The following is a 17,640-nucleotide window of genomic DNA, read 5'->3' as shown; positions in this document are numbered from 1 at the left end:
GCAAACATGTGTCCTGTTTGCTACCAATCTCAACTACACCGCTAAGAATACCGTGCAACTTAAATCGATTCTGCCTTGGGCATTCTGAATGTCTGTGCCTAGACCATAAGTTCAATGCCAAGTTGTTTAGATGGTTTCAGCTCACCTGTTTATTTCAGTAAATTCAGACCCTGATCATCACTATCAAGAGACCTGGTCCCTAGGTTGTCTCAAGGTACCAGCAACAAGGTCAGGGCAGGAGAAACAATGAAACATGACAAAAAAATACACTAAACCACTGTTACCTCTCTTTCTTTTTTTAGAGGGAGGAGGATTTTCTGACAAATTCACTACTGATTCCACATTTTAAAACATTTTACTTATCAAAATAAAAACAATTTATTATGTTTCTAACATTATTTCATGTGGAAAAAAATAATAATTAGCTATACCAAATTATCACCTGTCTCAAGGTACCAATTTCAGTCATTGTTGTGCACTTGTCTCAGCTGATCTTTCTTTCCTCCGTGCTAAGAGTCAGTTTTTTAATTAACCTCAACTTTATATTCTACATAAAAGAACTGAAAATGGACACGTGTGTTACTAGCTGCAAAGTTTGACCACATTGTCATTCAAAAAAAGAGAAATGTATAACTTGCATGTCCCAAAGGCCTCAAGAAATATGCCACTCTTCAGTTCTCAAGACTAAGCAGCTATAACTCACAGCTTAATGCAAGACACTCACAGGCTTTCACACATGATCTTTGGCACAACATCCTAAAATATTGCTTTTGTCTATTTTTACTGTCAACTTGCCAAAGACTGAAATTCTTCTTAGAGCACAAAATTTAAAGGGTGACCATTTTTATTTATTTATTTATTTATTTTTGGTGTAGGTTTGACAGCATCAGCCTCTGACAATGGCTTTAATTTATTACAACTTCTACAAAGGGCTACATTTTAACATCAAGTGCTGTAAGTCAACTCCAGACGCATAAGACTGCCATCTCTAATTCATTTGAGAAGGGGTGAGATTTTTTTTTCTTTTATTGTCTTAGCATGAAGATTCACATTCACTTTAAAGGAAATAATTCAAAACAGATTTTCAAAATGTGTTTAGAAATTAAGAACAAAAACTAAATTTTTGTTCACAAGCATTCCCCTCAAGGGTAGTGGCTTGACTGAAATGGCATTTCTTCAACACTTTCAGAGCACTTCTTTCTTATCATGGCAACACCAGAAAAAATGAAGAATGTTGCAAATGTTGAACTGTAATCATCATAGTAAAAGAAATCTAGACCAGTGAATTAAGAAGGAAAGGATATTAAATGAGTAAAATCAAACAAAACAAAATTAATTGGAAATTAATTATGAGGCAGGCCAGCTGACAAAACCATCACTCTGGGTCCTGGGCCAAGTACCTCAGCAGCTATACCTTCAGTAAGCTCTCAGCTAACAAGCTCTGCCCCAGTTTAGAAACAGCAAGTTTCTTGGTTGGCTGCTGGGAGTGCCACCTATCCATTAGTACCAGCTGGTGCTATGGGTTTCTAGGCCAATCAAGAGTTCAGACGCAGTCTGCTTTGACAAGCCTCCTGGCTTGAGCTCTGGTTTTCCTGGTTCCTGACCCCGGTTTTTGGCTTTTTCTTGGACTTTGGCTTTGGGTTTCCTCTACAGATCTGTGTTTTGGTTCTTGACCCCTGGCTTAGTTCATGTTTGGACTTCAACCTGTGGGTTCTACCCCTGCCTCCCTCCCTCCTCCCCTCCCACCCCTGGCTTGGTAGCTTCCGACCTTCTGGACTCTGACCCTGGTTTGTATTAAAGATTCTCTTTCAAGTTCTCCCTCTGGATCTGGTAGTTAGCTCTCCAACACTCATCTGTCCTTCTGAGAGTCAGTTCTTTCACCAAACTGCCCAAGACCTGGTCACCTAAGAGTTGTCCCTGGTAAAAGAATGCTATCTAAGAAACATAGCCATAATGAGCACATAAAAAAATTCCATGACACTTGTCAACAGCCAACATGCTTAACATAGAGCCTTTGTGGTTTAAATGAAAGAGAGCTGCTGGTAGTATCTTCTTAGTGAATGGACTTTGGCTCCAGAACACATTTTCCTTCTTATACTCCTACAGTCCAGAGCACAACTAAGACATCCTGCAGGGTTAACTTTTTTCCCAGGGTTTTTCTGGAAAGTGTGGTCTTCAGGAGGGTTTTATGATATATCCTTGAGCACAGTCTTGGATTCTGGACCTTTCCAAAGTTCCTTTATTCACCTATTCCTGCTCCAAGGACCTCTGTTAAGCCTCTTTCATTACTGAGCTGTGGGCAGTCCACCGTAGCCTTAGACCCAAGGTCCAGAACCTGAGGCCAAAGCTAAGAATTAAGACAGGGTCATAGCCAAGGTCTTGAACCAGTGATCAAGCTGGAGTCTAGATACAGAGGACCTGATCAGTCAAGAAGTCAGGGTGCTGGTCAGGCACAAGTCAAGGTCAATGAGACAGAATGAAGACAAACTAAGGTCAGAAGCCACAGATCATGCCAAGATCAGCACTTCAGTGTTATGGTCAGGAGGAAGCCACGCTAAGCATGGATACTAGAAGTGCAAAACATAGACCAGTTGAGGTAAGATGCTGTGATCAGGGCAGTCTGGAAGTTTAGCAGGAAGATGGTTGTCAGGACAGCTTGTCACCATCTGCTCTGCTTGTTCTATGGCTGTGCCTGGGGGCAGGGTTAACTTCCTGTCAGTCAAGTAGGCCGCAACTGGCTGCCAAAAGGATAACTAATCCAGATCAGAAGCAATGACTTATCATATGCCATTATTACTTCAATGGTTTACAAGTTACTAACTCTCACATATCCAATAAAATGAATAACCTCAACAAAACTTCCAAGGGGATCTCTATGTTCAGCACAAAAACATAAGTCTTAAAGAAGCAACTGTATGCATCTTAGTAGGCTTTTATCATCTCTATGGATCATCTGGTAGAGGGATACAAAACATATATACAAGGTGTGATAATAACATCTTTCTGTTTTTTCCCTGAAATTTCTGATGCTGGTAAGAACGTTCATGGAAATAACTCATTTTAAAAGTAAATGCTGAGATTTTTTTCTTCACGGTAAGGGTGGCCAAAATTTGGAATGGGTTTCCAAGTGAGATAGTGGTCTCCCCTACCTTGGGGGTCTTTAAGAAAAGGCTGGCTAGGCATCTGACTGGGGTCATCTGACCCCAGCACTCTTTCCTGCCTAGGCAGAGGGTCAGACTCAACGATCTGTTGAGTTCCCTTCCGACCCTAGGATCTACGAATCTATAAATATTCTGAACTTTTAATTTGTTGGTATGAATACTTGTACTATAATGTGTGTGCCCAAAAGCTTGCAGAAAAAGATCATTTTTTTTGTGATTTCTTAGTTGGTCTAATAAAAGGTATCATCTCTGAACCAAGAGCTCTAGAGTTTTGTATACCATAAACTTGAATATTTATTGACAGTTCTCTGTCCAAATTCAAACATGATTTGATATGACCTTTATGTGGGATAGTTAGACTATAAGGCATCACAGCTATTTCTCCTCCACTGGATGGGTTCTAAAATAAGCACCTGCTTGATGATTTTGAGCTTTTTTGGTACTCCGGTAAGCCAAGCAAAATCAAAACCCTGCCCTAAGTATTATTTGTCAATAATGTTTTTCATATAACTTCAAATGAATACATCTGACAAAAATAATTGGCTTCATGTGAAATTTTTATTTAAAAAAGGCTAAACTTATCAAAAACAATAATTATTATTTGTCATCGCTGTATAACACTCTCATTTTGTGATATTATTTGCACACTAAATGAGTTCACAGACATAGTGGAGGCTGAACAAAATCAAACATCTGAGCCTTTTCAGAACTGCCCATCCCTAAATATATGTAGTTGCATTATTCATCTAATTACCAATTCCTTTTTCCCTAGATCTTTTGAAGTTGTCAAACCCTACACATGTACATCAGACTGTATGTAAAACTATGACCTCTTTTTTCTCAACACAGGTATTAATACACACACGCACACACGCACACACACACGCACACATGAAGTTGTATTATAAGTCATTGAGAAAGTTCACTTATCTTGTATTTTATAGACACCACAATTTCCCACTGTGAATTGGGTGAACCAACACTTAACTAAGGTGTCTACTGAACAGTCAGAAATAATGACACATGTCTGTTCTAGTTTCATCTGCACAGACCCTCTGGCATCAGGGTTAAAGTAATTAACAATAAATGTGCAAAAACATTATGCCTTTGTCAAAAGGGTCTTGTTTCATTCATAACTTAGGTGGAAACATTTTTTTTATTTCAGCTTCCCTGGAAGCTCAACAAATGTGTCTCACTCCTAAATTTGTTCATCATAGTTTATATATGCCATTACTACCACCCCAGCTGTAATTATTGCCCAAGCTTTTATAAATGACTCATGTACCAGGAACATAAAGCATATGCATTCATTTACGCTGTTTTACAAAGAACTACTTTGTTGCTTGTTGACATTAAGCACTTGTGACAGCCTGTTAGAAAATGAAATTTACCCTACAAAGCTAACGGAGGAGACTGAATCAAAGTAGTCATCAACAATGGAAAAAAAAAACAAACCAATTTAGGATAGTCCCTCCTATGGTGATAAGTTGAACACATCAAGAATAGGAAACTGTTTAAGGTTCGTGGACCAGATCCTTAGTTACATGCGAAGAGCACAGCATAATTCAGGCAGAAGGGGTGTTATGGAAGTCACATGCATCTCACTATTGTTCTCTGTCTATGAATCATCTGTCAGGATTAAGCAAGACTTAGCAAAAACAAAGCCAGGCCTGATTTTCTGACAGCAGAGAAAGGACATGCTTCAGGATTCTTTATGCCAGGCTCAAATAATATGTACGTACCCCAATACTTGAGTAATCCTGCTCTAAGTGATCTGTCAGGTCTATGTGTACCAAAGCAGCATTGAGATCCCAAGACTGAGTGGGTAAAGTAGCTGTATAACCTTACACTCCCTTTCTAACACCTCTAATTCTTGGGAGTCAAATTGCTCCCTAGGGTAAATTACATAGTTCCTGAGCACCCTGAAGATGGTCTAAATTGTGGTCTCAAGAATGACCAAAAGTATGATAATCTAGAACCAGACAGTTTAACTGATGTTCATAAAGTGAAGCCCCACCCCCCCCCACACACACAAGCACTTGAACCTGCATTTTCTTTAAAGCATATTAAAATGCTCATTACCTTTTCTCCATCTTTCCATTTCTCTCCTCTTTCTCTGTACATTAATGAAAACATAGATATATAAATGTCTGTACAGTCAGGGTAGTGTGAAGATAACCACCGCTTGGTGATCAAAAGTTTTAAAAGGACTGCAGAAAAACTGACAAAAGTTTGTAGCTTGCAAGGAACTTTTGGAACAGTGTTAAACTGTTGGCAGGGAACAGTAATGTCCCTAGAAAAGTGAAGCTAATGACATACAAGAAATATTACATTCCGATTACACTGAATGGTTCAGAGACATGGGTACTAACAAAGAGGGGTTTCAGCTAGTTGCAAGCTGCAGAACTGAGTTTTCTAAGGGCAACTGTTAGGAAGTCAAGAAGAGATTGAGTGAGGAATGATTGCCTAAGAGGCATGCTAAATCAGGAGAGTTGGAAAACATATGTAGAATACAGAGGCTGATGTTGTTTGTGCACGTGAAAAGAATGTATAAATACTAGATACTGCATGGAATGCTGGGTATTTGGAAGATGAGGTGTATTATTATAAGAGGTGGCTCCTGACACAAAATCATAGCAGATGGTGCAAAGATAGGAAATAATTAATGGAGTTTGCATGTTGTCAGACCCAGTGAGATGTTAGAACTAGGAATCTGAGGATGATGATGATGATATTCAGGGATACCAAAACTTCTCTTGACTGACATCAATAAAAGTTGTGGTCGCTCATTATACCTCAAAATTACTTTGCATCCTGTTTTCTGTTTTAATTCCATGTTTGGGGGAGCTTTGCTGTTCATCTATTTATTCCTGAAAACCTCTTTAAAAAGTGTTATACCTCCAAACTTTGACTGGCACCTTAAACATTAAAACATGCAGTGGCACTAGAGTTAATGGAAGGAGTCCCATCTATTTTCTGCTGGCATTCAGTCAGGCCCCAAGCATATACCTCAGCCTTATTTATGATCAGCATGGGGAAAACATGATGCATTATGAAAACTTTTTAACAATAAACTTAGCATTTTAATTTGAAACGTTGCTTTCATAAACTGGAAGGAATGCAGCAGATATTTTTGTAAAGGATATAAAGACATTAGGATTCTGATGACATGACAAGCCATATACTACCTTTGCTTTCATGTTTACTTTGATGTCATACAAAGAGCACTGGCTGTGTTTATTTAACTTTATGCATTAGCTTAGACGCCTGTAAAATTTCCTCTCTACATAGTAGTGGCCTGTACTACAAAGCTTTGAATATTATACATACAAGTCTACCTTGGCAGCACATCAGGCAATAGGAAAAAAAAAGCTATAGACTACTGCTGCAGTGTTACATCAATACGGATACAATAAAAAGTTATAATGTCATATGAATAAAAATACCCAACAGTCAAGTATGCTAGTCTATAAATGTCTTAAAACATGGTATAATGAATTTTTTGGCTACATCATAAAACCATAACTCACACCAGTATATTTGGACATCTCTATTCAAGAAAAGACCACAAACAGAATAGCAAAGATGTTTCAAAGCACTCTCAAGGTGCAGGGGTAACTGCAGGAGCCTGGCTAATGCCTACGTTGCGCTACATGTAAGATAAACTAGTCCTTTTATTCCTTCTCTTTCACAAGGATTAAGATCACTTACAAATACAAAAGACAGGAAAATGTTAAACTTAAAATTGTTAGGTCACCACTACTGATATGGAAAATTAAAACATACAGCAGTACTTTCAAAGCTAGACAGAATGTAAAAAATGCTCATCAAACCACAAAATATTGTCAAGCAACACCATATGAAAGACAAGGGTATGTTCAGTTTTTTTCTGATCCACAAAATACAGAAAGTAGCACAGAAAAGCTGTGAAATCCAGTGAGATTAGATTAAATGATTATTATACACTGAATACCTGACCTCATCATATAATCAGTACTGAGTTAGAGTATCATTTTCTACTGTATGTAACTAAACTTTGACTAATTGATTTTTCCTCCCCATTTTATAAACCAGCATTTTCCTTGGATGTAACTATCACTTAAAATGTATACCCACACTGTCAGGTCCTTCACCTGCCATTTCATTGTATTCTTCCCTTGCAGACTTGACATTACGCACAATTTGATCATTGATCCAGCAGGCAGACAGAGGATACAGTGACATGTTATTAACATATCTGATGAAGAATAAAAATAACCCATCTAGACAACACTAGAAATGTTCCTGAAGGTAAATTAAATTGTATTGTATGATGTGCCATACGTAGTACATGCTCATTCAGGGTCTACTTTAGCTTTATGGATCTATTTAGATTCAGAAGAAAAATGCACCCAGAATTTCATACTTCCTGAACTGTACTTCTTGACACAGGAGAACACTGTGAAAAGTATGCATTCCTGTGACATACAACATCCACAAGCATGTGTGATCCCTGAGAACAGAGGTTGCTACTTTCAAAATTTAGGTTGCTTAGAGATACTATATCATTTTAAGCATTTGCAAAATAAGGAATAATGTTCAGTGTTGCTAAGTATCAGGTTAAAAATTAGAGCGCAGTGATAATAATTAAAGAAGTTAACTAAAGAAAATTAAATGGTAAAAGGCTTAAACAAACCTGTCATCAGTGTTTTAATGAGTTCTGTATGGATATTACTGCAAATAAGTGAAACAGAAATGAAACCTCCAAGGATATGAAACTAATATAAAAAATATACTGGTGTTAGTGTAGGGCTTTTTCCCCTAGCACATAACTGATCAGCATAAAAGGAAACTAAAAATACCAGTATTTCAACAAAGTGACAAAAAGGACCATTTGTCGCATCATGTGAAACACATGAATTATTAATGGCTTCAGTGCCTGGCTGCAGTATACTTCATGTCATGTATTTCTTATGCCTTTTCTGCAGGGCCATGATCAATTGCTGATTTTCTGTGAGTACTGTACGCAGGAATGCATGTGCTACTTAAATGAATCAGCCTTGCTGTAGAGTTCAAACTCATGTTTTTCCTGACATGGACTGGTCACCTACTGCCTAGTCATGCAGTGGATACCTATCTATCTCAGGAGATTCATAATATGCACTGCTTAGGCTAAATAAAAGGTATGGATTAAGACATTAGGACAGAATGAGCCTGAGCATGGTCTCATTTACATCAAGTGATTGAAACACTATGAAATCATCAGCACTACTGCAATGATAACATAGTACATAGGGGGCACATCTACACATGCAATTAATGAGATTGAATTGTTTGAGCGTTGGGAGCAAATTGAGCCCTGCCAGGTGGAGATCCGGGCTCCCCTGCGGTGCCAGCCCCAGGCTGCCTGACCAGCCCCTCCCCTACAAACCTAGAAGGTCACTGTCTGCCTAGCTAGGACAGCTTCCTCCCTAGGGCTCAGAGATGCCAGTCCAGCTGGGAGCTGCCCACCCAGCCAGGACAGCTCTCCCCCTCCCCACAAAGATATGGGCTTAACCAGGCAGGAGTGCAGTTCCCTGATGCTTGGGCTGATCCAGGATCAATTTGCTCCTAGTCAGCATCTACATGTGCAGTATGGTGCATTAGTTAATCCACCTTTTTTCTAGTACCTGTATTTACAGGTACTAGAAAACAGTGCATTAGGCTAATATACTGTGTCGTAATCACTGCCTATGTGTAGACAGTGATGCTTTACTGTGCATTATATTAGTCTAATGTGCAGTAAAGTGTCTTATGTAGATGCACCCAGGGATACGGAGGAGCTGTTGCAGCTGATTCTGGATTCAAATTGGGGATTTCATACAAAAAGAGAAGAACTGTGTTGAAAGGTAACCGCTGGCTCTCAGTTTGTTTTAAGGAATAAGGAATATATTAAAATGCTTTGTTCATCTGGTCCTTAAGGGCCTCCTATAAAATACAACTGGGAACACTACAAAGGTAATTTTGTACAGATATAATTATATATTCAGTGTTTGAGGAGCAGAGATCAGAAGAATGCTCCTCTTCTATAGGAAATATATAAGGTATATAAGATCTGTACAGTCTAATGTTTGAGAGGAAAAGGTGTGTTCAGGCTATGCTCAGGAATTGAGGACTTCAGGCCTGACTGCCAAATGCACTTGAAAGACTAAAAAAACTGTCAAAATTAGGATAGGTCCAATGGGGCAACTTTAATTATTGACTGTTCATATCACTCTTAAGTCAATCTAGGTCAAATACCACCCCATGCAGAGGGCCAACACAAGAACTATCTACTCACATAAACCCTCAAGACAGGGCTGAAGCACAACAAAGCTGGATTGCAGCACCTCAGAGAATGGAATGATCTGTGAATATCTTCAGGGAAATGAAATGTCAGTAAACCTGGAATGGAATTAAATAACCAAATTGTAGAAAATGGCTATATCACTATTGTACCCAAGAAAAAATAATAACTCTGGATTTTCTCAACCTATGTTTTCAACTACTGTTAACTCCTATAACTACAGCATGTATATGTCACACCATTAATACAGCAAATATTGGACCTGGTCATTCAGTCCTTTTTTTATGCCCAAGTGAGAACTACTTGTATGCACCAGAAGTCAATAAAGTGAATGCATTGCTTCCATTTTGCAAGTGATCATTTGCAAAGTACTTACAGCATGCTTCACTACAGCACTCCTAGGCATGGAAAACAAATTTGAGAATGTGTTTATTTGACTTGAGGGTTTTGAGCTTTTAGGTATACATTGTTCAAGTTTTTAAGTTTTTTCCCCAAATCTATGAATACAAGACAGTTTTTAACTAAAACAAAAGACTTTTATGAAATAGCACTATTCCAAGATTTACAGGTCTAAATTTAAAAATATATATATTGTGAGACATGATAAAATTGCAGGAGCTGACAATACATTACCAAAAAATAGAAACACATACACTGGCCATGTAGAGACATTCAGTTTCCCCTAAGAGAGTTGCAGCTTTGCCAGGAGAAGCCATGGATATACAGAAGTTCAGGATTTTTCTTCTGGAGTGAAAATGACTGCTCCGAGAGAAAAATAACCTGGGAACAACCCAGGTCACACCACTCCCAGGAGAGTTTCTTCTGCAAAAGCAAACATCTGTACATGTTCTCTTCTGAGAGAAGTCACAGCACAGTCCTTCAGCATCCCAGGGTGCTTTGCTCCCTCTCCTCTCTTCCCCAGGAAGACAGAGGGTGCATATACACATGTAACTAATGCGAAGTAATAAACTTTGGAGCAGTGCAAGACAGTAAGTGCTTCTAGGCACAGTGTCTACATGTGTACCCAGGACACCAGAAATTTAAGCCAGGACAGAGCAGGCCCCTGGCTGGCTGGGCACAATTTAGGCCCCTGGCCAGAGTCCACAAATAGGTTTCAGTGTAGTTAATTACTCTGCTGTAAGATAATACTGTCCCTGATAGTACTATCTTATGGCAGAGCTAATTATTTTAGTGCACCTTAATACCAGCACATGGGTAGATGGTAATGCTTTACTCTGGAGTTAGTTAGTCTACTCCACAGTAAAGCTCATGTGTAGGTACACCCAGTGTGTCATTCTCTGGACTCTATTGCTGCAGATCACAACAAACCGCCTTCACAATCCCACATTTTGCTGCAGGGGACATAGGCTGACTCTAATCACTCTGGTTCAGTCAATCAGGGCTGCCTTGTCACTGCTGCCATCTATCTCCAGGCAGTCAAAGGGGGCTCTTGTACACATACATGGAGCCTGCTCCGACGTGCTGGAAACCCAGCGTGTTGCAGCAGACTTGATTAATAGAGTCTGCTGGAGCACAAAAACTGACACTCCTGAGCAGCTTTCCATGTCGTGTGTATCAGCATCACCCCACATCTCTCCACTGAAAAAATGTCAGTGGTGCACTTTGAAATAAAACACGTTCAATGAGCTTTAGTTCAAAGTGCTCCACCACATTTTTTTCAATGTGGGGATGCATGGCGACACCAATGTTATGTGCAGACACTTTTAATTCGTGCAGCTTTCTAATTAAAATGCCCAGAGCAGCATCCTGCTGCATGTGTAAAAATGCCCACAGAGTCTACAGAGCCGACATGTGTGCATAGGGGCCCCCTGGTGAAGCAGCAGCAGCACTGCAAGCTCTCTATTTTTACAGAGTTCAGCATTTGAATATCTGTTCAGATGCATTTGGGTATGTTTTTCTACCAGGAGAACAAACCTGGGAGAATTTTCCCTGTTTATTTGAACACAGCCTAGCTCAGGAAGTTCAGGCACAAAAGTCCCCACTATATCTGCAGCCCCCTACACATTTTCCTTGCTATACAGTTTTTGTTTTTTAAAGCAAGAGATGATTTCTCAACAAATGATTACATGATTTTCAAATACATGTAATTTTGTTTTATAAAGATAAAAACTTATTACATAACTTAATCCAAACAACTAAAAGAGAAAAAAAATATAAAAAGAAAAATGAAAACAAAAATGCAAAAATAGTGCATCTCAGAAAGTAAATATCATGTTAACTAAGTCCAATCTGCCTATTGTTTCCATATGCAAATATTAATGGCTACTCTTTTCAATGGAAGATAGTTCATGAAATAGTTATTCTTTATAAAATAGCTCTTCTTTTATGCTGCAGTATTTTAATAAGCAGTAACAGATCCAAACTTCCAGAAGCACAGGGTATGGTAAAGGGTTAGGTTTGGGGTTTGCATATTACAAAGATAGGATCCCAAACAAACTTCAACCAACCAGGGTCAAAGTTTCACTAAAGTTCCGAGGTATTCAGAACGAGGAATATTGGGAACCACAACATGGACAGGCTTATCCTTCAATGCTCAGGCCCAGATTTGAACTTTCCCATCTTTTGGGTTCCTTTAAGAGGCAAAGTTTTACCTTAAATTAATCTCTACTAGGAAAGCTTTGGTAGCTTTAAGATTCTGCTTTAAGATTATCTCTAGATCATTGAATATAAAATTACAAAAACAACTAAGTACACCACAAGGTATTTGTAAAGTCTATAAATTTAGCCTCTTCTGTAAAAAACACTTGAATTTGCAAACTTAATGCAGCATCTTTGAGGTAAAATATTAACAGAAGACTGCATGACTTAAAATAAATCCAGTAATCCTTTTTTGCTGTAATATGTGTAATTTAGTGCATGACATTTGCCTAGTACCATCGACAGATGACTCTAGCAGGATATCTTCACAGGACTAAACACAGACTTCGTATACTTCATTTAACATTACCAACATAAAATACATAAAGCTGATTAAAAATGTCTGTACTTATATTTACACATTTTATACAGCATATATGTCAAAAGTTTAAAGCTCCTCTATTAATAATACAGACTAATATTAAAGGATTACTTTGGTTTGGAAGTAATCCTGTAAACTGACATTATAATGTGATTCTATAGGATTAACTCATAATAGTCTAACAGGAAATGTACTATGGAATGTCAATTTAATTTTACAGGTGAATGTGCAGTGAGTTGCACAGCCTATGAGATGTCTGTCATGCCCTACTTTGAATCCTGTGTTTTCTTGTATGTTCATATAATGAGGAGTTAAGGGGCCAGTACTAATGCATGTTTTCCAACATGAGTATGGCTAGGTACAGACATTCAGAAAGCCCGAGGTGGAATCTATTAAACCTACATGAGTTTCTGTAAGCAGCATAGGTTAGTTCAGGAATGAACAGAACACATTTACCCTTTGATGTGAGGGGTGTACGTCGGCTGCCTGCACTGGATGAGACCAGCAGGTTGGGGGCACTCCCATATGCCTGCCAGCAGGCCCCACAGGCTCTCTGGGCTGCCGGAGGTTGCTGAGCACAGCTAACCTCCCCACCTACTGCCTGGCTGCGGCTGACAACTGGCTGCAGGCAGGAGGTGGGGTTGGGGACAGGGACTGTATGGGAGAGCCAGGGCCAGGTCCAAGCAGCAGAGGCCTGTTTTCCCTTCCCTTCACTGCCTACCTGGAGATGACAGCTGGTAGCAGGCAAGAGGTAGGACTGGGGGCAGGGGTCTGGGAGAACTGAAGGTCGGAGCCTGCTGGGTGCTTGGCCACAGCTGCTGAGTGCAAGGTGAGCATTAATGTGCCTCCTGCAAGGGGGAGCTAGTGGGGTGCCGCAAAGGAGCAGACAGCAACCTAACTTGAATTGAGAGAGGAACTGGTACAGAGGTTCAATGCACCAGTCTAAATCAATTGAGTCTGAGTGCACATTGATCCAGGTCTATCTTAGACCAATTTCTGTCATTTTTTAACTAGTCTACATGCACCAACTTCTGTTCTGTTATAGGTATAGACTGGCTTCTGAGCACTTATACCAGTAAAAGCGAAATGCCTGTCTGTACCTAGCCAAAATTTGTTGATTGCACCAAATATGTTTAAATAAAAAGTACCACTTTACAAATATTTTAAGACAAGTTATTTTAGAGGATCTAACAACAAATATTTCCGCAACCTTTTCTTTTTCCTGTGGGATACAACTGAGGCCCCTGGGCTGTGACACTATTTTGATAAATATTAGTACATTAGCAAACTCAGGCCACAGCTGATGTTAAATAGATAGGCAGCACTCCCAGCAGCCAATTGGGATGCTCACTGCTCCTGAACTGGGGCAAAATTCATCAGCTGAGACTTACTACAGGTGTGGCTACTGAAGTACTTGGCTCTGGCTGGCCTGCCTGATCAGAGCCCCTAACCGAGTCCCTGTACACTCCAGCTCCAAGGCTATTTTTCTACATGTAAGAATTTCTCCAAAATTCTTCCTGGTAGAAATGAAAATCTATATGCGGCCAGAGTTACAGAAGTGTGGAAGAAGGAAAAAACACCAGCAGGCCATTTAAGTTTTTTATTAATCTACATAGCCCTCAGCTGTTTTTTTTATTTAGAAAGCTGGTAGCTGAGGATTTCTAAAACCATAAGTATGTAAACAGGAAATGAGCTAACTTTATGGCCAAAACCAACATTCAATTTTTTGGTGCTGTTTTCATTTTTCATTTGCATTCTTTTACTAAAAGAAAAAAAAAGTCACCTCCACCACTACTTCCTTTTCAGGAAATGAAACACTGTGCCTTGAGCGACCTTCATAGTCTCTCAGGTCTGCCCACCAATGATATTCTTGGAGGTTGACAATTACCTGTAGATTAGTAAAAGAATCTGCCACTACTCAAGTAGCTCTAGGTTATTATTCAGGATCTTTCATTTAGCAAAATAGATGCTATTAACTCACATATAATAAATTCCTCATTTTAAAGCCTATATTCTTTCATATTAACATATCAGAGGGTGAACATTTGCTAAAAACTGAGCTTGAATTTACAGTCTGTTTCCACTGTAAACCTATACCTTCATAAAGACTTGCCACACATTTGATACCCTGTACTTGTTCATCATCTTTTCTGGTACCTCAGTGATATATAATAGGTTTCAACTATTCAGATATGATGAGTCCAACTGCACTTTGCAGCCTACACATGAATGACAAAAAGGGTTAATTTATGTTTAAAGAAGGTAAAGTTGTTCTAGGTTTACAGTCTGGGCAGAGTAAAAGATTCTATAAACCAAAATAGTGTAATTTAGGAATTTGATCCTACTGCTTGAAAAAGGATACTGTAAAAGTGATATGTTGTGAAGAACGTAGGAGTTATTTTAATATTGTTATCATGTAGGACTCTGTTTTTCCTTCTTCCTATGTATTAATGCCAGCTGGTATTTAATGTGTTAATCTCTACTCTGGCCAGAGAGAACTCAGATGGGTTCAACAGCATGTAGCCTTCTGGGTTGATTTGAAATGAACCATAAAGAACTGCCTGGAGTTATACTTTCTGGGAATAGAATATGTTGGCAGAAGCAGTGGAAGCCCCAATGACTCCACGTTATCTTTTAATGACTGGGAACCAAAGATCACAAGACCCCCGTGAAAAGGGATTATCTTCAGTTCTAGTGCAGTGCAGCACTGAACGTACATTGGAACTCAAAACAAGATGATTCCAAGAGAATATGGCATGTTGGGTCAGTAACTCTTGCTTTTTGCCTTTTTATGCTTATGTATGGAAGCAACTGCAAGCAGTACTCCAAATGATTAATAGGTGCTGGCTTATTTTGGAACGGCTGCACAATTTGTCCTGGTCATCTTAATTTCTTATAAGCAAAAATCCCCAATAGGGGTTAAGTTTATTTGAATTAGCTCAAGGGAACACAAAAGCAAACAGGCATATTTTAATCCAAAGGTCCAGTATCAGAATTGAGGTTTGCCCTTAGAAAGAATGTATGTCTGAGAATAGCTCAGAAAAATACTCAGAGACAGTGCAAAAAGGAAGTCTTGAGTAATCTGTAAATCAGTTTATTAAAACTGTGTCCTGTATATCCAAATAATTAAACATTAGCTTTTTAAAACTGGACTCCTATTGGAACACTGAATGCAAAGAATAGAGATAAGAAAGTCTCCTCCACCAGGCTTGGCTGGGCAGCAAGGCTGAGGTAGCTCATCCATTCCAACAAGTGGGGCTTGGAGGGAAACAGCTAACTAATTTCCCTGGAAGGACCATGCCTTATGTGGGAGGTGCAAAGTGCCCCATACCCTGACCAGGGTTGGGGAAAGGAGGGCTGCTGTCTCATAACTGTACACCACAATAATTCTTGCATCTTCCTCTGAAGTAGCTGGTACTGACTTCATTCAGTACAGGACAGGTTACTGGGAAAAGATGAATCACTACTTTGGCAACTCCCATGTCCTTTTTTACCTAAAAACATTGAAATCCTTTAATGTATCTGCTCATTAAATATGCAGTATCATGCCTAAGAGCCTCATCCTATTGGCATTTAATTAATCCTATTGGACCTACTCAATGGACCTACTCACATGAGCAAGAACTCCACACCAAGGGACAGAATTTACACATAAACCACTTTAAGTCATCAGAAACTGGTTTAAACCTGTAACAGAACAGAAGCTCAGTGCATGTAAACCAGTTTCAAAATGGCTGAAACTGGTTTAAGATAAACCTGGTTGAATGTAGTATCAGACTTAACTGATTTGGGCCAAACCAGTTTTTTAAACTTCTGTCCCAGACCCCTTCCTGGTTCAAGTTAAATTACAGTCCCCAGCATCCCAGCATGCTTTCCAGCCCTAGGCTGTGCTGCACTGGCCCTGTCCATCTGCCCCCTAGCTAGAGCAGTGAAGGTTGGCTGACAAGGGGGTGGGGAGGACAAGACCGGTTGGGGATGTAGCTCAGTCTACTGGGGGAAAGGGGGGAGGGGAAATGACTGCCCCCACAGCAGGCAAACCTAGCTTGGGTCTGGGGCCAATGATACGGGTTAAACACCCCTTCCCTTGCACAAACTTTTTGCTGGCTGCAACTGTGGACTACAAATTCCAGAGGCACCTGGAAGCAGGACAGGAAGTAATGAGCAGCCCTGAAGCATCCTGATGCTGTAATTCTGGACTGCAAATCCCAGAGATCTCAGGAGCAACAGGAATAGGAAGTGAACACACAGTCAGAGAACCATGCTCTAGCACCTCACAGCTTCTGGCCTGAGCCACTGCAGGCCTATGGCTGCATTTCCTGAATCAGAGGTAAATGTCTGTTCACTTCTGTTTCAATTTAATCTGTGCTTCTTGCACTAACCTGCAAGGACTGAATTGATTCAGCCTCAGTCTTTTTAACTGTCTGTACGTAGCCCAAATGCCAAGTCGTTTGTAATTCACCTTTGCCACTACCAAAACTGTACTAAGCTTGTTGTCTGAGTTCCCTAGCCTTTTGCTTCTTTTAAGTTTAAATATACTATATCCTGCTTCACTTTAATTTTACTGTCTCTCTCTTTTCATCACTTGGTTACTCCAGTGATTTTCTTTCACTCTCTTGAATTTTTTCCTTTCTACATTTTTTATGGTTTGTTGTTTCATATTTTCCTTTTGAGCTGGGCATGGCTGTTTTTAGCAAAGCTGAGGAAGTTGAGACCATCGCAAACTATAACAGTTGAGTGGGAGATGTATTTCAATTAATGTTTCCTTTCAATTAATTTAACACTGACAAGCTGTTCCTCCCCTTCTTTCATATGCACAAATACATTACTTAAATATACTCTGCTTTATTACAGTAAAGCAACAGCAACCTAGCTGGGTTCAGTAGCTGTTTATTTAAAATCTAGTTTGACTTTAAATATTAAACTCATTCAACATTTTGAAAAAATGTTCTAAGAATCCTATGATTGTATTGGTGAAGCAACAGGATTCTTGCCAGGAAAAATGTGGATTCCTAAAAAATAATACTTTTTCATTTATATTGTAAATCCAATAATTTAGAATATTCCTATTATTAATGTCTTATCGGGAAAATATTTTCCCATTCTTAAAGTGCAGAATTTATATCAATACAACTGAGATTAGGGAAATAAACAAAATTCTAATATACTAGAGACTGAACCTTCACTTTATTGCTATC

At 39.3% G+C, this 17,640-nt stretch overlaps 1 long non-coding RNA gene across 6 annotated transcripts in view; it reads right to left on the bottom strand.

Annotated features, from left to right (window-relative positions):
- The window catches only part of LOC132249574 (uncharacterized), a 144,221-nt gene that overhangs the window by 54,376 nt on the left and 72,205 nt on the right, over window positions 1-17,640 (bottom strand). The window contains exon 4 of one of the 6 annotated variants that reach the window (XR_009461075.1): window positions 9,460-9,563. The exons of the other annotated variants lie outside the window; for them this stretch is intronic. This is a non-coding gene — a long non-coding RNA (uncharacterized LOC132249574). The remainder of the gene's footprint in view (window positions 1-9,459; window positions 9,564-17,640) is intronic. 6 annotated transcript variants of the gene reach the window in all.

Source organism: Alligator mississippiensis, chromosome 3 (assembly GCF_030867095.1).
Source record: "Alligator mississippiensis isolate rAllMis1 chromosome 3, rAllMis1, whole genome shotgun sequence".
Taxonomy (NCBI): Eukaryota; Metazoa; Chordata; order Crocodylia; family Alligatoridae; genus Alligator; species Alligator mississippiensis.
Note: the sequence above shows the minus strand (reverse complement) of the source record. Positions and strands in the feature narration are given on the sequence as shown.